Source organism: Jaculus jaculus, chromosome 5 (genome assembly GCF_020740685.1).
Source record: "Jaculus jaculus isolate mJacJac1 chromosome 5, mJacJac1.mat.Y.cur, whole genome shotgun sequence".
Taxonomy (NCBI): domain Eukaryota; kingdom Metazoa; phylum Chordata; class Mammalia; order Rodentia; family Dipodidae; genus Jaculus; species Jaculus jaculus.
In genome coordinates this window covers 30,148,597-30,168,557 of record NC_059106.1, presented here as the reverse complement: position 1 = coordinate 30,168,557, position 19,961 = coordinate 30,148,597, and the positions used below count along the sequence as shown (strand labels likewise).

Below are 19,961 nucleotides of genomic sequence, written 5' to 3'. Positions count from 1 at the left end.
TTGTATGTATTTAAATGAAGGCATTGTTCATTTATTTTATAAAAAGGAAGTTTGCAAATGCCATGAGCATAGTATTGTTTCATTTGGCATACACAAATGAAATTATGGTCATATAGTTTTTTTTTACTTTTTTAATCTTATTTTATTTTTTCTCAATTTTTTAAACATTTTCCATGATTATAAAAAATATCCCATGGTAATACCCTCACTCCCCCCTTTTCCCCTTTGAAATTCCATTCTCCATCATATCCCCTCCCCATCTCAATAAGTCTCTCTTTTATTTTGATGTCGTGATCTTTCCCTCCTCTTATATTTTAATAACATAGTATTATCTAAAGGAAGCATGCCCATACCTTTCTTTTATATAGCATTAGTCAGAATGTTTCCACAAAAGTTTATTTAAGGAACAAAAAGAATAATAAGGGCTGGAGAGATGGCTTAGCAGTTAAGGTGCTTGCCTGTGAAGCCTAAGGCCTCATTTCAGCTTACTAGGTCCCACATAAACCAGACACAGTGATGCAAGTGTACAAGGCTGCACATGCACACAAGGGGGCACACACTTCTGGAGTTCGACTGAAGTGGATGGAGGCCCTGGCACACCAATTCTCTCCCTCCCTCCTCTCTATCTCTGTTGTTGTCTTGCATGAAAAGGCCAGTCTATTGAGCTTGCCTCAAAAGAAAAAATATAATGCCCTTCAAGATTCAAACACACCATTCATATTATTTACGCCTCAATGTCTGCTGACTTACCACTGGGAAGTCAAAAATATAGCAGTTAACCTGCAGGTTGGAGCAAAGTGTTTCTCTTTTAAACAAAACCATTTATATATTTTAAAAAGATACGGCTTTTAAATTATCATTTTGGTGAACAGAGGATGACAGTTAACTTTTAAATAAAATGCTATAAAAATGAAAGGGTCATGTAAACTTTTCTTTCAAAGACAAGTTTAAGTTTAAAATTTGGAAAACAGGATTACTTCCTTTAGAATTACTTCTACCTAGGGCTGAAGGGATGGCTTAACTGTTAAGGTGTTTGCCTGCAAAGCCAAACGACCCTGGTTTGATTCCCCAGAACCCACATTAGCCAGATGCACAAGGGGGCACATGCATTTGGAGTTTGTTTGCAGTGGATGGAGGCCCTGGTGTGCCTCTCTCTCTCTCTCTCTCTCTCTCTCTCTCTCTTACTCTCTCCCCCTCTTTCTCTGTCAAATAAAATATTTAAAAAGGAATTACTTCTACCTAAATTTTAATGGCATAGTTTTAGGTGAGAGAAAATGAATATATTTTAAAACTGAAATTGTCAAGTTTACATGTTAGTCATCTGCTTACTTCTCCTTTTGACTCTCTCAGATATATTTGAAGCTACATGGTGAATCATTGGTGAATCATAAAACAAGTGTAAAATCTTATAGCTACATCAAACAGACACTGAAATCAATATAACTTTTATGATGAGGTATATGTCACTGAAGAGTTAAGACATGAAAAGTGAAAACAAGCTTTATTTACTTCATATGTTCTGTTGGGACCCCAAGCTGCTTGAAAATGACCTAGGACTATAATCTCTATAGTCTTTGGTTTCACTGTATTTTTTAATCTAACATTCATTTTTACTATCTCATTCACTTCATTGATTTAACAAGCATTGGATTGAACACCAAAGGAGTAAGAATGAGAAGATCCTGTATTTTTCCTCTACCAGGAATGAGAAAGTAACTGATACGATAATTTAGTGTGATAATTTGGAATACTGATAAACACAGGTATATCTACAGTAAGATATCTTTAATCATTTTGGGTATATACTCAGAAATGGCAAAACTGGATCATATGGTAGTTTCATTTTAAAATTTGGAGGGGCCTACATACTGATTTTCATAATGGCTGGATTAATTGATGTTTCAACTATCAGTGTATGAGAGAATTTTTCCCTGTATTTTTGAAAACATCAGTTTTTAGAGATTCTTACTGACCTCCTGGTGTTGCCATGGTTGCTCCCCACCTCTAACCTCTGAGATAACATACTGAACCAAAACCCAGGAGCTGATTTTCTCTGCAACCACCTTCTTGGCTTCTTTATTAAATCAGAAGCAACTCTAGACTCTTAAGGAGTAAATAATAACTGAACTAACAGATAACACATAAATGTAAAAATGTTTGGTTTAAATGAAGAAAAAGATGGGATATTGACTTTATTCTTATATTATTTAAATGGTACTAATAGCTACAAATTATTACATAACAATGATGTATAAACATTTTAAAAAGTGGAAATAATGGAAATATATTATTTGATTTTTCACAGTAGACACAGAAGTTCAAAGGCCCTATGAAAATAAATTCAACTGTCCCTGGCATTTGCAGTTAATATTAATTTGGCTTAAACTCCTAAACACTTCAGAGAAAAACATTCTTGAAATAAAGAAGGCTCAAATAAAAAAAAAATCATCAGAGAAAATTCCCTTGAGATATAGTTAGTAAGTTATAGGTAAGTGGCAGCACAATAATTTTAAGTGCATCTACTAATACTTTCATATCTATTTCCTATCACTGTTGCCTGTACATCTCTTAGGAGCTTAAGAAGTTTTGCAACACGTGCATAGACTAGGCTTGTGATGGTGGCTAAGCCACTATGGGATCTCAGTAAGTTAAGGGAATTCAAGAATGGGGTTATTAGAGAGGGACAGTTACATTCCTCTTCCTACCACAGTCTCCCAAACTACAGAGAAGCAAACATCTAGTATGATCATCTCTTCTCTCTGCCTGCTATGGGGAAGATCACACACAACTTGCCCTTGACTTTCATAGGGAGCAAGCTTAGAAGCTAAATGAGGTCTCCATATGGATCTAACCCCAAGAGTACCTTGCCGGAGACAGGCAAAGTGAAAGTCCTTCTCTAGTGTAGCTACTGACTCATGTGCCCACATATGATAGAAAACCTTTGAATTCTAGATTTGGGACCTTCTTGAAACTACCTAGTGGGCTGCTTTCCTGGGACACCCACACATAGTGTTTGCAGAAAGTGGTCAACCTGGGCTTGAGTCACACAATCCCTAGTGGTGATGGAAGTCTCTGCTTCCTGAAGTCAGACTTCTTCTCACTGAATACAGGCTTTAATAAGCTTCTGTCTTCCCTTGCTCATTCTGTCCCAGGAAGGGGAGTGATTACTGCTATCTGTTGAAACAACACAAACTGAACTGAGTTTCGGACAGGCCGGGTTGCTTCTCTTTATCCTCTCTGTGCTCACATTCAGACAGCGCTCTATTTCTTCCTGCCTATGATAAGTACATCTATACAAGTACTCACGACTTTTGTATTAGTTTATTTTTGATTTTGTAAGAAAATAACAGTGGTTGTAAATAACACAAATGGATTGCTAGAATTATGCATCAGTTACTTCAGGGTTGCTGTGACACAATGCCCTACAGAACAAATTAAGGAAAGGTTTGTTTGGTGTCACTGCTACAGTCCAGTCTGGTTGCTTGGCCCCATGCACCTAGGCACCACACCCTATAGGAGAGACATGTGGAGGAGGCACCTGTTCCCCACATAGCCAACAGGAAGAAGAGAGGGCAGAGGAAATGAGCCCTGGGAGACAATACCCCAAAGGGAGGCTGGAGACATGGCTTAGCAGTTAAGGCATGTGCCTGTGAATCCAAAGGATCCCAGTTCGATTCTCCAGGACCCACGCCAGATGCACAAGAGGGCACATACATTTGAAGTTCGTTTGCAGTTGCTGGAGGCCCTGGTGCACCCATTCTTTCTTTCTCTCGTTCTTTCTCTCTCTCAAATAAATAAATAAATAAAATATATATTTTTTAAAAAGTACCCCAAAGGACTCAACCCTAGTGATATACCTCCCTCAAAAGGCCCCATCTCCTAAAGTTTCCAGCACTTTCAAAACTGCCATCAGCTCTGGACCTCAAAGTCTGTAGGAAACACTTCATTTTCAATCTACACCTGTTTTGGAGGTTAGACATCTCCCTGGGAGAAAACCAAGGTCGACAGTGGGACTGCACTCATACCAAAGACTCTAGAGAGAATCTACTTCCTTGCCTTTTCTATTGTATGTGCACTATACTTATTCTTTGACTCATTCCTTGGATCACCTTGGCTTCTGTTTCCATTGTACTATGTCCTGTTATGATAGTCTTGTGCCTTCTCACAAGGACTTGGGGGTGTCATCAGGTTTACCTGAAAGCCCAAGGCTAGTCTTTCCACCTCGGAATCCTGAGCATAATCACATTACAAAGTCCTTTTACTCCCCAGCATTGGGAAATGCTTTGGTAGCCTCACTTAGTCAAGCTGTAGTCAGACATAAAGACCTGGCCCTTCTCTCTCTCTCTACCAGCACACATGAGCTGTAGGTTCAAATCAAACTAGAGGGCTGGAGAGATGGCTTAGCGGTTAAGCGCTTGCCTGTGAAGCCTAAGGACCCCGGTTCGAGGCACGGTTCCCCAGGACCCACGTTGGTCAGATGTACAGGGGGGCACATGCATCTGGAGTTCGTTTACAGTGGCTGGAAGCCCTGGCATGCCCATTCTCTCTCTCTCCCTCTATCTGTCTTTCTCTCTGTGTCTGTCACTCTCAAATAAATAAATTAAAAAAAAAATCAAACTAGAAGTAAAAGCCCCACTTTGGACAAAGCTTAAAACATATATTCTAGTGTAGATGTGACCAAGCTCTGCTAAATTGTCCTGATCAAGCAAAACCACTATTCTTATTTCCAACTGGCTAGAAATTCTGCTTGGTTGGTTTGCTTTATTGATCAGACAGTAGAAAAAAGACGGTACCCTAGTCCCTGAGATTCACTGTTCCCACTCTATTAGATATATGATGAATGACTGTACAATTCTTTTCTTTTGTGATGGAATTTGTTTCTTTTGTATCTCTTTTGGAAGTCAGATCTTGGTAAGACATTCTTTTTAACCAAAGCATGCCTATATAAGTCTATCTTTGAGCAAAAGTTCAATGCAACTTGTTCTGAAAAACAGTGAATTTTCCAAAAAATACTTTGACCATTTGATAGCAAAAGCGTGCCTCCCAATACTTCTCAACTTTTTATCAGCTCATGACAAAGAGCCTAGTGGATGCTGATAAATAAGTCTACAGAATTCATTCATGCCAGATGCATTAGTACACCTTGCATTATTCAGGCCACCACAATTTCTTGAGCCAATACAATTCTCATTAGCCATAAACAGTGCTCTTCATGACAGTCATAACTGAATATTTAAATCAATATCAGATGCAGAAATGTCCTTGCTGATAGCAAAGCCACCGTGTCAACGAACATAATATTTGCCAAGACAGAAGCTGCATCGTCTGTTAGACTGAGAACAGCATTGTTTGATTAGCACGTCCCAAAGGATTAATGGAAAAATTTCAATAATGTGACAGCAAAGCTAGATATTACACTGGCCTCAATTGCAATGCAGCTCAGAGATTCCTGGTCTAGAAATAGCACAGTTTGCAGATGGTTACACAAGGTCCATCCCACACCCACCATGCTCCTTCCTTAATCCTTCATCCCCTCATTCATTCATGCTCAGTAACTCCCTCCTTTATCTTTTATGTACCAGGACTAAGGCTGTGAAGGTGAACCCCTCAGTTTCTGCCTTCAGTCTGCATTAATTGAAAACAAAAGAAAGTCAGTAAATCTGCCCAGAAAACACTTAGCTAAAGTGTAGTTACTGGCCAAGTGTTTGGACTATAGAGACAGGCAGCTTGTTTGTGACCTTGGCAAGTTATTTTTATTCAATGCTTCCTAACTCTGGGTGTTAAGCAGAAATATTGATCATCTAAGGCATAATAAGGACAACAGAGGCAGAATAAAAAGTGCTGCATGGGCACAGTAAATGCCATGTATGTGTAAATAAATAACAACTCAGAAAAGGTAAAATTTTCAGCCAAGAGTTAAAAAAAAACAAAACAGGCAACCATTTGTGTATTTAAAAAGAAAGAAATCCATTTATTTTTTATTTTAGGGGGCCAAGGTGGGTCAAATCTACAGCCCACACATGATAACCATGTGGTCTACCACTGAGCTATATCGCAGTAGGAAGTTCTTTTTCTTTGTGTCTTCTCCTGTATTTTCACTGTAATTGGATACTTAAGAGGAGATTTTGAAAGTATTTCATAGCCAAAGCTGGTGAAGCCAGCATCTGACTGAAATATCAGGAAGGTAACCCATAGATAACCTACTTGAAGACTTGCCACATCTCAGGAGTTTATAAAGGGTCAACATATCTTCAAGAATAGCCCACCTTTCTTGACAGGTACCCACACTGCATTTTTCCTCTAGGGTAGGCAGATAATACTTCCTCTAGGATTCTCATCAATATCATAAAGATAACATCTGCAAGTCCTGTCTGTTTTGACTCCAGAATAGTCTCTCCTCTGTTCCATTCTTCACACCCACCTCGTCCTGTGGGCTCACTCCTGTGCGCCCCTCCTCTGAACTGGCACGATTCACTGCCCTGTCTACAGATTAGAAGAGTCTCTGCATCACTCCTCATTGAAATTCTTCATACACACTTGGAACTGCACTCCTTATCAACCTACAAGACTCTCTGTGACAAGGCACCTTCTAACCTCTTCTGCCGAATTTCTGTCTTCTCATCACTCAGTGAGCTTTAACGAGAGTTGCCATCTGACATGGCTGCTACATGGCATCATCTCCCCGAAGCCCTTTCCTCACTCTTCCTATCTTCAACAGTTCAGCTTGAGAAAGATCAGGGCTTCTGAAAAGACAGGCCAAAAGGGATGTACCTAATACTGTAACGTGTTACATAGGAGAAGGGTGTATCATCAGATCCTCATGTTCTGATACTCCAGCCTCACTCCATGCTGCTACCTACAGCTGCAAATAATCCTGTACCAGCCACATATAGCCTCAGAAGGTACTAGAGTATAAGAGTGGTGAAAGGTTAACTGAAGGGGAGACTCCTTCTGCACAGCTTTGCAGAGGTAATCATCCATGCTGGGGTGAGACAATTTTAGTGATACAGCTGTCTACAGTACTGTATGAACCTATAAATAACCCCCAGCCATGTTTTGTATCTCCAGTTATACACGTTGGTTCACCAAGATGAACTTCAAGAGGATTGTTTCTTTGGTCTGTCATTGGTACCCTATCTTGGGTAAACAGATGTTTGTTCACAACTGTCCAGGAAAAGTCACTTAAAGAATTATAGAAATGGTCCCTGGAAGCATAATCTTCAGGAAAAGTGACATAAAAACAAGTCAGAAAACAAGATTGCAGCACAATGTCCCTTGTGAATACAGACACAAAAAACCTTCAGCAAATACAAGCAAACTAAACCCAGCAACATATATAAAGAATTTCACAATGCATCCAAATGTAGTTTATACCAGGGATGCAAGGCTGGTTTGATGTCTGAAAAGCAATGTGATATTCCATATTAATAAGTAACAAAAATCATATGGTGGGGCTGGAGATATTTCTCAGTGGTGAAGGCACTTTGCCTCCAAAGCCTAATGACCTGGGTTCAGACCCCCAGTACCTATGTAAAACCAGATCACAAAGTGCTGCATGCATATGGATTGTATTTTGCAGTGGTTGAAAGCCCTGGCTTGCCCATTCTCATTGTTTCTCTTCTATCTCTCTTTACTTGCAAATAAATAAAAATATTTAACACCAAAAAAATATGGTGATCTCAGTACACAATAAAGAAGTACTTTACAAAATTCAATACCAATTCATAACTAACAACAACAAAACCCAAAACATGAAGGGCTGGAGAGATAGTTCAGCAGTTAAAGGCACTTGCTTGTAAAGCCTGATGGCTTGGGTTTGATTCTCCAGCACCCACGTAAAGCCAGATGCACAAAGTGGCACACGTGTCTCGAGTTCATTTACAGTGACCAGGACCCTGGTGAGCCCATATCAATATTCTTTTCTTTCTCTTTCTGTTTCTCTCTTTCTCTCTCTTGTTTCTGTCACAAATAAAAAAAAATATTAAAATTTTAAATTTTTATTTATGTATTTGAGAGTGACAGACACAGAGAAAAAAGCAGAGAGGGAGAGAAAGAGAGAAAATGGGCACGTCGGGGCCTCCAGCCACTGAAAACGAACTCCACCATGGTTTAAACCATTGTCAAGTGAAAGGCAAGGCACAGAAAGGGAACACAAGATGGACAGATAAGGGATTTGTATTAATAAATATAGACAGAACACTTGCAACTTAAAATACAAAGAAAACCCAATTTAAAGGTGTTTAATGAATATGAATAGATGTTCTCAAAAGAAAATGTCCAATAAATACAAAGATGTTAAACATCGCTATTAAAGAAATGCATATCCAAATCACACAATACGGGCTAGAGAGATGACTCAGCAGTTACAGTATTTGCCTGCAAAGCCTAATGACCTGGGTTCAATTTCCCCAATACATACATAAAGCCTGCATCCATCTGGAGTTCATTTGCTATGGCTAGCAGCCCTGGCATATCCATTCTCATATTCTCTCTTTCTCTCTCTCTCCCTGCTTGAAAATAAATAAATAACATAAAAGAAATCACACAATACCATTTCACAAACCCTAGGGTAGGTAGGACTTAAAACAATAAGAACAAATATTCATAAGGATGTAGAGAACCTAGGGCCCAATGGATTTGCTTCAGAAACCAACTCAGAAGTTCCCCAAAATATTAGACCTAGCTAGTACCATCTTGCCATAACCTCCACTCAAGTCAAATTAAAACATATACCTATATAAAGACTTGTACATGAATCTTACTTACAGCAGTTCTGCTCTCAATAGCCAGAAACTGGAAACAATACAGTTGACCAGTAGCCAATCAAAAGAAAAACAAAATCTGCATATTCATACAATGATTATTTGGTAATAAAAAGAAATGTAGTAATGCATGCTATAACACTGAAACATTGAAACCATTATGCTAAGTGAAATCAGCCCATCACTGAAAACTCAATATTGTCAGATTCCAGTCCAAGAAATTATCCAGAATGGAAAAATCTATATAGACTGGAAGTAGATTCCCAGGTAACTGATTGCTAATAGTGTAAGAACTTCTACTGGGGAAGATGAAATGGGATTACATAACTTCATATATATATATACACATATCATTAAAAATTGTTATCTACATGGATGGACTTTCTGCTGTGTAAATTATATTTTAATTAAGCCAAAGGAAGGAAAAGAGGGAAGGGAATGGAGAAGAAGGAGGGAGGGGTGAAAGGAAAAAGGATATTCTAGACCAACATTCTTCAGGAACTCACTACCCTCCACATGCTAACATCTTCCACAGTGACTGCAGAGACCTCACTCACCCAACAGAGACCCAGGCCTGGGTGAGTCCTACAGTGAAATGCTCAGGATAACCTCACTCAGTCTGCACTTTTATACACACACACACACACACACACACACACACACACACACACACACACAGTGAGTCCTCTGAAATTCAGTTTCCATCTTGAATATCTATTTCAAGGGTCAGCAAATTAAGACCCATGGAGCAAATTTAGCACTCAACCTGGGGCTTTTAGTGTATGTACTGCTCTGTAGCTAAGAATAGTTTTTCACATTTTCAAAGAGCATTAGAATAAAAAAGAATATGTGGCTGAGCAAATTTCTCTGAACTGAGGTGTGGAGCTTTTAGGGCACATGCCCAGAAAGAGAATAACTGGGTCTGTTAGTAACTCTGTAGTCAGCTTTTTTAGGAGTCTCCATATTGCTTTCCAAAGTGATTGTGCCATCTTACATTCCCACCAACAGTGGATGAGGGTTCCTATTTCTCCACATCCTTGCCATATTTTCATTTGATATTTTAAAGTTTGCCATCCTTACTGGGGTAAGGTGGAATCTCATAGTTGTTTTAACTTGCATCTCCCTGATGATTAAGGATGATGAACATTTTCTTAAGTGTGTGTTTGCCATTTGTATTTCTTTCTCTGAGAGCTGCCTGTCCAGTTCTTTGCCCTAATTTGTGAGTGGGTTGTTTGGCTTTTTATTATTTAGGTTTTTGAGTTCTTTGTAGATTCTAGAGATTAGGCCTCTGTCAGTTGAATATTCAGCAAATATTTTCTCCCATTCTGTGGGTAATCTATTGGCACTGCTTGTTGTATGCATGTCTGTGAAGAAACTTTTCAGCTTCATGTGATCCCATTGGTTGAGTGACTATTTAAGATCCTGTGCTACTGGGGTTTTGCTCAAGAAGTCTTTTCCTATTCCTATATCATGGAAAGTTCCTCCTGTATTTTCTTCCAGTAGTAGCCGAGTTCTGGTCTTATATTGAAGTCTTTGATCCATTTGGACTTGATTATTGTACATGGAAAGATGTGTGGATCAAGTTTTAATATCCTGCATATGGTTATCCAGTTTGTCCAGCACCATTTGTTGAAGATGCTATCTTTTCTTCCAGTCTATATTGTTAGGGCCTTTGTCAAATATCGAGTAGTTTTAGTTACTTAACCCAAAATCCGGGTCCTCGATTCTATTCCACTGGTCTATACTACTGTTTTTATGCCCAGATGTAGATTGTGAAGTTTAAAATTCTTACTATGTGGACTTTTGTAGAACAGGCTGCTGTCTTCCTGATCTACACTTGTATTCTCTCGACATTTACAAAGTAGGAAATGTCAAGGGGAGAGAGCGGACCGGACGACAAGTTATCCTTTCTTTCACATCACTGACAACAATGAAAATAGTAAACAGCAGAAACCAAACCAGCTTGTACTAATTCACAATTGCTCCAGTTGAAAGAGTGTTCCAAGCCAAGTGATGTCATGTTAGAATTCGCTACAAGAAAAAGATTCACAACACAGAAAATACTACATATCCCACTCTTTTCCTTCTACAAAGAGGTGGTTCATCTCTAAAGAAAAAACTGAAAAATTTCTCATTTTTGTCCTTTTCCGAAATTATAGAAGCAAAGCAGTGTGTTGAACCAGATTTTTGGTCCAAAGGAGATTTACATGTAGGCCGGTGGGGAGGGGAACAAAGCTAGGGCGGGTAGGGAAGTACATGAGACAATGTCTGCACCCTGCAAAGACTGGATTCTCCTAGCGATTATGATAGCTCCCCACCCTCTCCCTGGTCCTGTAACTTCTCTGTCATATGAGTCAAGGTGGCAAGTCTCCACTGCTGGACAGATATGCCCAGAAAACAGCTCAAGGCCACAGCAGGTGGAAGCAATCTAGCACCAACCAGAGAGTGGAATGAAGGTTTCATGATCACCACTAGAGGGAGGGCTGGTCACACTGCATGAGGTGTTCCAGGGACCAGGAGGCAAGAAAGGAAACCAGAGATTTATGGTAATAAAGTGGAGAAAGGGTGAAGACAGCAGGAAGAGGGAAGACAGGAGTAGAAAGGAGGTGGTCTTTGCTTTGTCTCTTCTGCAAAAGGATATGAGATGCCCGCATCCGACAATGGGAGACGACAGGGTTTTTTGTTTGATTTTTTCTTTTCTCCCTTTGTAACCTACCTTGGCCTCAAACCTGTGATCCTCCTGCCTCAGCTTCTAAATGCTGCTATTCTAGGCAGGCATGTGCCACCAAGTCTAACATGCTTGCAGGGCCCTTACTTCTCAGTGAGCTCTGCATGTTTAATGTTGGTTATATTTTTATTTGCAAAGTTTGAGAAGATGACTGCATCTATTTCCTAATTATTTCCAGCAGCAGATGCAGCAACTTTGGGGTCCTTTCCATTCCTGGTAGAACCACAAAATGTTGATTCAATGACATGTATAAGCTTGCTTTTAAAAGATGGCAAATAAAAGCTATATAATCATGCATATTTGATAGAGTACAGGTATCATATTACATATGATCCTTTTATATATCATTATACAGATAATGTTCTCCTGTTCTAATGAATCAAACAACCAGGAGTCAAGCAAAAGACAACTTATAAAAATGCCAATCTGTGCCAGGTATGGTGGCAAACGTCTTTGATTCCAGCACTCAGGCAGGAGGATCACTATTAGTTCTAGGCCACCCTGAGACTACACAGTGAATTCCGGGTCAATCTAGGCTAGAGTGAGACCCTACCTAGAAAGAAACAAAAACAAAAATCCAACCTAGACCCTCAAGTATAACATAAAAGAACTTTTTATTAAGTAGACATTAAGACTTATTTTCCCATATAAGAAAGCAAATTAGAATATTATTTGTTCAATGCTTAGCAATAAATTAAATGGACTTTTCCCAGGTGCCCTGGAAAACTAAAATCCACACACAATGCTGTTTCCACAAGATAAAACATGTCCAACGAACTTACTTATGAAGAAAAAAATGCACCTGTGAACCAGAAAGAAATAGCTGGCGAGTGTCACTTAGAAAGCTAAGTCAGCCTGGCTTCCTATCCAGTCTTATGAGAGTTTGTGTTTCCGTCCTACCATATGCATCTCACCCTAAAACATATATTCTCTCTCTTTACCTCCCATCTCTCCTTCCCTCTCTCCTCCTTCTTCTCCTCTTCTCTCCCTTCTTCTCCCTCCCTCTCTGTCTCTTGCTGGCTCTCTTTCTCCTGTCCTTTCTCCCTCTCAAAGACTCATTCTGGCTGCATCTCTTTCATAGTTACAAGAAAACAGATTCCTCATGGATATAATTCAAGGTTTTTGCCCCCACTTTTGTTGCTGTGGTAACTTTTCATAGCTCCAAAAAAGGGACTTTAAAACTAATGTAAATTGGACAAGGTCACAGCGTATACTTAGAACAGACTGGTAACCTACAAGTTCTAAACCCAAGGCTCTCTTTCTATTTCTAGAATTAAAAAAATGGGTACAACAGAGCATTCTTCTCTAGTGAGATAAAAACCATTAGAAATCCAGTCTTGAAAACACATTCAAAAATGTGATTGCTTTGAGATAGTAGAAATTAGAAGCAGTATACTTTAATATGATACTTTATATTGAAATATAAAAGGGTACAAGACTTTAACACACAAGTACAATATCTACTCACAATATCTTGGTTGAACTATAAAAATGTCACATCAGCTCAGCCAAAAGAGTATTTAAATAGGTATAGCCTACTATCATGCAATTAAGAATTTTTATTTAGCACGTGGGCCTTTCCTAGCCCTAGGAAATAGGCTTAAAAGGATCATCTTCTACCTTTTTTTTGATTTTTGTTTTTCAAGGTAGGGTCTCCCTCTAGCCCAGGATGACCTGGAATTCACAACATAGTCTCAGGGTGGCCTCAAACTCAGGGCGATCCTCCTACCTCTGCCTCCCAAGTGCTGGGATTAAAGATGTGCACCACCACGCCTGACCATTTTCATTTTTATGTAATGCTCATTGGCTACTTGACATGGTCTTATAATTCTTTTTCAGTTAAAAATTTGTCAGGTATTGAGGCAACCAATGAGAATAGTCATATTAAGACCACCAAAAGACAAGCCAAGGAGAAAGGGACAGAGAATTGTGAAAGACCAACTCAAGGAGCAATCTGTCTGGTTGATCCAAGATCTCTCACTTTCTCTCCCTTCTTCTTTCTACTCCTCTTCTTCTTCCTCCTCCTCCTCCTCCTCCCCCTTTCTCCCCTCCTGTTCATCTCGCTCCTTCTCTCCCTCAATCTTTGCTTTTAGATCTGTCATAACAAGAATTGATGTTCCAGAAATTCCTCTGTGATCTAATATGGACATTATCTCTACCTTTGGTCTCTGGGATACCACAGCCCCCAGTTTCCTACCTCTATTACCATTTAAGAAAGAGGGATGAGATCTCCAGAAGAAGAAAATTCCTGCCTTGCATGAGGAAGACTTGCATGGATAGTTTCACCCTAAGGACAAAATGTACAACTGAAATCTTCCAGAAGCCTTGGGACAGAAGAATTAATCAAATCTTGAGGAGATAACTGCATCTATTTCCTAATTATTTCCAGCAGCAGATGCAGCTCCTTCAAGGTCCTTTCCAAAAATAGTACCTAAATTATCCTGGAATAATTTTTCCTTGAAATATAATTCTTGTCAAGAAAACAGACTAACAGAACAGACCAGAGATGACACCATCAAAGTAACAATGCTGTTTTAATTATGCGTTTTGTGGCAAACACCGCACTAAACACTGGGCATGCATCGTTTCATTTCATACTAACGAGACTCTGATACATGGCACCATTTCATTCCCACGTGCCACACATTCTAGGCACTAGTATAGAAAATGAAGACTTAAATTCCCACCTTTGTGGAGCTTGCAGTGTAGTGGAAAGAAAGTGGCACAAAAATCATAATGAACATCTCTGAGACATCCATGAAGGGAAGGGAAACATAAAGTTAGAGGATATAATTTTTCACAGTCAAAGGAGACCTCATTAAGAAGATGAATTTCAAAACATACTGGAAGGATCAAGAAAGTGTCTGGGGATGTGCATTCCAAAGAAGAACAAGAACAAGTTTAAAATCACTTTACATGAGGGCAAGTGTTCCACAACAGGAGCAGGAGGGACGTCAGAGTGGTGGGAGCATAGTGAGCAAGGGGGAAATAGAAGACGACATCACAAGGGTTGGAGGGAATGAGGCACCGAACCCTATTGTAAGGACTTTGTTTTTAGTGGTGAGATCAGAAGACACCATGAAATGCAAACAGAGGAGTCACGTGACCTGACTGATGTGTTGACAGCATTGCTTTAGCTGTGTGTAGAATATGACCGTGGACAGGGGTATAAAGCTAGGAGCAGAGAGCAAAGTCAGGAGGCCACTGAGCTAATGCAGAGAAATGTGGGAAGCATGGACCAGCCTGCCAGCAAGGGAAGAAGCAGGCATGATTTGGCCAGATTAGCAACATACTGTAAAGGCCCGCATGCAGGATTTGTTGATGGGCTGAGCGCTAGTGGAGAACAAGAGGGATGACGGATGATTCCAAGAATTTAGGCCCCAGCAAACAGAACAAAAAAGCTACTGCTTACTGAGACGAGGACTATGTGAGAGAAGCAGGCTTGAGGAGCAGGTATATCAGGCTCTTCTCTATGTAGCAAGTGATGCTGACACAGGGGAAAATAGTGCTTCAGACCTGGAACTACAAGAAAGTGAGGACTCATAACTAGATGTCTAAAAGATATCTCCTTGACTTAACTGCCCTTTTATTCACACACTTATTCGTTAGTTCAACAAATATTTATTGACTGTTCATTACATGGTAAGACTGCATGTTAGGAGTTGTATATGTGGTTTCTTCCCTTCTAACTTAAGTAGTACACAAATGCTTATGTAAACATGTTTGTGTAGATGCATTGGTAATTATGATTTAAAATGATACAAAAACTTACTCAAAAAGAAGCAGAGGTGTTGGAAAGGTTAACAAACTTTCCCATGAGTACATAGATATGGAACCTGCAGTTGCCTTCTGCCAAACCCATCAGCTGGCAATGGGAAACGGGGGGGGGGGTGTGGAATATCAGTGCCATTTACCATTGGATTGAAGTAGAGAACACAAGCAAATTATGGGAATAAGAATGTGATCCCTAAACTCTCACAAGAGGCTGTGGTGTGACTGTCATGGGACCTTTTCTGGCCTAGAGTTCCCCGTCTGTAGGAGGAAGGTTTGGACCAGATGATTTTGAAAGCCCCTTTTAGCTCAGCCTTGGTACACACTGAGGTCAAGTGTAGGAGAGAAGATGTGGGGAACATTGAACCCAAGCATCCCTGACTCCACAATTCTAGGACCAGGGCTGCATGTAAGTCTGATAGCCAGGGAGCACAAACAAGTCCTTTGCTGCTCTGTGCTCTGAAGGACCTGAGAATGCAACACCGCATTAGGGTAGGGGCTGTCAGATGAAAGCCCTGTTAGAGGTGGGAGCAGGACGGTGTGACTGGAAAGAATGTCAGAAAAGTGAAACCAAGGGTAGCAAATCTATTGACAATCTATTGATAAACTTAGGTATTAAGGGGGGACTGATTTCTCCTCCAATGCCTACAATGGACAGCATAAAGAATTCATGCATTTGGATGTGATCCTGGGAGATAAACACCCCCTGCCATAGGCTTCAAAACACAGCTGTGTAATTTCCAAGTTCGGTAATCCATGATTCCACAGCTCTGGAAACCTCAGCATTTACAATTGCACTTCTTTCTTCCACAGAGTGCATTCCTTGCCAAGACTGCAAGACTTGTTCAAATAGTCATTTGCCTTAACAGTACAGTTCTGGAAATATTCCAAATCAAATATCTACAGGAGAAGAGATAACTCAGAGTTTGGTTAAAGAATTCCAATGCTGGACCACCAATATTAGTATTTCTTAAAGTTTCTAAAATGTAATTTTTTGCATACAGCATAATATTTAAGCAACCATAAATCATACAGAGTCACAATGCTTTCTCTAGAATTCCAATAATATCTTTAAAATATCTATCCAGTACTTAATGATGGAAAAAATATTCTAATCACTAATTATAAACTCTTTTGAGTATTGGTATGCTAAGTTAATAACACTAACTACAGAACATAAAGTCAAAAATAAATAGCGGGACTGGGGAGATGGCGCAGCTACTGAAAGCTCTTGCTTGCAAAGCCTGATGGCCCAGGTTTGAGTCCCCAGTACCCATGTAAAGCCAGACTCATAAAGTAGCACATGCATTTAAGAGTTGGTTTGCAGTGGTAAGAGGCTCTATCATACCCATTTTTTTTCTCTCTCTCTCCCCTTCTCTCATTTTTCTCTCAAATAAATGAAAAAAATATATGACTTCACATAAATATATTCTGATTTTCAAAATCTGATTTAATCATATAAATAAAATCATGTCATTTTGTAAGTAGAAAAAAATGAGGCTTACAAAAATTCTACAAATGACCCTAAATCACACAGCATTAAGGTTTCTGTAAATAAAACCAGCATTGCAACTGATACACTTTTCTTTGTTTGTTTGTTTTGTTTTTCTAGGTAGGATCTCACCCTAGCCCAGGCTGACCTGGAATTCATTATGTAGTCTCAGGGTGGCCTTGAACTCACAGTGATCCTCCTACCTCTGCCTCCCGAGTGCTGGGATTAAAGGCGTGCGACACCACACCGGGCTGATACACTTTTGATTCAATTACTGAGTTACTGCTACTACTGGAGAATACTGAAAAGGCAGTCAGTCCAAAGTCAATAGTGCTGTGATTCACTTAATAAATACCTAAAACTTGGGGCTGGAGAGATGGCTCAGGGGTTAGGCATTTGTCTACACAGCATGATAACCTGGGTTCAATTCCCCAGTGCCTACCTAAAGCAGGATGCACAAAGCACAAAGTGGCACTTATGTATGGTGCAACTGCTTGAGGCCCCGACACACCCATTTTCCATTTGTCTATCTGTCCGTTCGTCTCTTTCTATCTCGCTCTCTCTGCTTGAAAATAAATGACTAAAATATTTTAAAAGCCCAAAACTTTAGTTGTCTGGTAAGAAGCATAAAACAAAATTAAGGAGGGGGACTCACATTACTCACCTTGCAATTTATCACCATCTATATGACAGCAATATTAACACAGGCTGAACTACTTAAAACAAAGAAAATCTTGCAAAAATGTGTCTACCCTACATGAGTAAAATCTTCATGGGCATAAAACTTTTAAGCAAATTTAAATAGAAACAAAGCCATACTGAATATCCAAACATTAAATATGTTGAATGGAATTAGTTGATGTTTGCAATGTATCTTTTCATCCATCTGTTTCACTATCCTAAAGACATACAATTTATTATATTATCAACATGTATCTTCACGAGGTTATATGACTTACACATCACAATTAAACAGACTCTTCTGTAAAATTGTCACTTAGCTAAATATCCTCAGAAAGACATTCATTTCATTGGTAGAGGTCTGAGTTGGTTGCTGACAATTTCTTCTGCATGAAAATGGAAAAGCAAACTTGTTTGTGAAAGAACATATGTATTTTACATATTCAGGAACCCCGTCTGCTTTTCCTTTCTGTCCTCTCCAGCTGCCTTTAAAGCTTCCCCTTCCAGAATATTCTCTTCCCTCTTTTTGTGTTCCTCCAGCAGGACGCTTTTAAGATTTAGGACTGTAACTCTGGATGTGTTCATTTACTGCATTTATTGATGACCCACTATATGCTTGGTGCAGAATTAGCCTTTGACTATCAAAGATGAGTACCAGTGTCCCTATCTTCAAGGGGGCACAACCAGCTGGTACTGGATCACGGTTCATGAGCTGGAGATGAGTTAACATGACTAAAGCCAGGCAGCGGCTGCCCCTTACTGTGCAACATCTATTGTCCCCACCTTCTTTGCTTATCAAGTATAAGCTCTCAGAGCACTGGAACATCAGTCACGTCTGCTGCCTCAGCATCTAACACTATGCTTAGCAAAGAGTTAGGTCCCGAAAGTGCTTTGGATGGGTGGATGGAACTGGATGAGCAATATCTCTTATTAATGACTTCAACTCACCGGGATCAGTTCTTGGTAAATTATCTTTCTCCAAAGTGTCATTCTCAGTATCAAAATCTAAATGGGAGTTTGGTTTCCTAGGCCCAGATTATCTTACTCTCAGTGATGTCTTCCAAAAATCATCATCATATTAATTCACAATAATTCTCCGAAAGGTAGTGGGCTAGCAGCCCCGCGCCGCCCTCGCATGCCCTCTGCAGGCCTCTGACCGACAGTAGACGAGGCAGCTTTCCCGAACTTTTTTTTTTTTTTCTGTCTGTTTCGAGATATTTGGAAGTTTGGTCAGTTAAGGAATAAAATCTCCTTGGGGGAAACCGGTTAGAGAAAAGGGCGCCAAAGGGAGCTGATGCCGCCAGGAAACGAGCGAGCAGAATGCCCAGGAACTGCTTGAGCAGAGCGGGTCTCGCCCAGTTCTGCAGCAGCTGTGAACCGCGAGGGTGGCGTGGAACCCCGAGCGCGCACCGACCGCGAGGCGCGGGCGAGCTCGGCCCGGCCATCCGCCGCCTCTGCCCAGCACCCCGCCCCCGGGGCAAGGTCGCCCTCAGAGAAGCCCAATTATTAGCAACTGAAGCTACAAAAGCGTTCATCGTCAACTGTGAAAAGCGAAGCATCACATCCCACTCCTCCGATCTCTGTCGCCTCCGTGAAGACTGAAGCGCACCAGAGAGGGCCCCAAACACCCACCGCAAGCCCGGGTCGTCCCAGACTCCTTGCAGTCCCACCCTCCAGCATCGCTGTTTGTGGAGCAGCCGAGTCTCCTCCCGCCCAGTCTTCCAGCTGTTACAGATCGCGATACCCTCCGTGCTGCCCCAGAGCCAAGCGAGGCAGGACGCGGGTTTTCAGTTTCCGATGAGCCCCTGGCTCACCAAAGGGGGGCACATCAAGGTCATCAACATAGGTGCGACTGCTTCCACCTTGACTCTCCTCAAATTCCTTTCCTTCTGACATCTCCAAGTGTCAGGCTCCGTCCCGTTCCCTTACCTCACTTGGGAGGGGATCTCACCCCGCAGCATCTCCGCCCTCCCCCCCTCACCCCGCCAACATCCTACCAGGATGCTTCCAGACTTCCCCTTCTGGTGCCCACCCCGCCCCCTCCGGATAGCTTCAGTTTCCCGCTCAAGGTTCCCAGGTAAGTCTCCCCCTAGGGATCCCCGGAGCTGGAGCGAAGAAGACGTGCCTCCCACTCTCTCAGGGGGAGAAGCTGGGGAACACACGCAAACTTCTGCTGCACTTACTTCGGGCCGAAGCTGCCGCCCCCGCGCCGAGGCAGGCTCTGCCACCCGCAGCTGCTCCTCGGCGACCCGGCGCTCGCATTCCCCACACCCGCGCAGCAGCGAAATGCGCCGGGGGGTGGGGGGGGAGGAGGGGCTTCCCGGCGCCCAGCGCGCCCGGGGGTCTTGATCCCCGGCCAAGGTCCGGCAGCCTCGGCGCACGGCTGCGAGGGGAAGCCGCGGCTGCCTCGGGCAGCCCGGGGATGCTGCGCTCAGTGCTGCGCGCCGGGCTCCTTAGCTGGACCCTTTCTGTCCGACTTGCATTTTTAGTGCATTGCCAGGACTGCAACTGCAGCACTCTCTCTCCC

General features: G+C 41.3%; 2 protein-coding genes across 2 annotated transcripts in view; both read right to left on the bottom strand.

Moving 5' to 3' along the window:
• Kiaa1217 (KIAA1217 ortholog) overlaps positions 1-19,658 on the bottom strand; it is an 815,686-nt gene extending 796,028 nt beyond the window's left edge. The window contains exon 1 of the mRNA XM_045151349.1: positions 19,618-19,658. The gene's annotated coding sequence lies outside the window, so the exon portion shown is untranslated. The remainder of the gene's footprint in view (positions 1-19,617) is intronic.
• The window catches only part of LOC101604473 (ubiquitin-fold modifier 1-like), a 200,193-nt gene extending 180,535 nt beyond the window's left edge, over positions 1-19,658 (bottom strand). Inside the window, exon 1 of the mRNA XM_045151359.1 lies at positions 19,618-19,658. The gene's annotated coding sequence lies outside the window, so the exon portion shown is untranslated. The remainder of the gene's footprint in view (positions 1-19,617) is intronic.
• Positions 19,659-19,961: the final 303 nt, after the last annotated feature.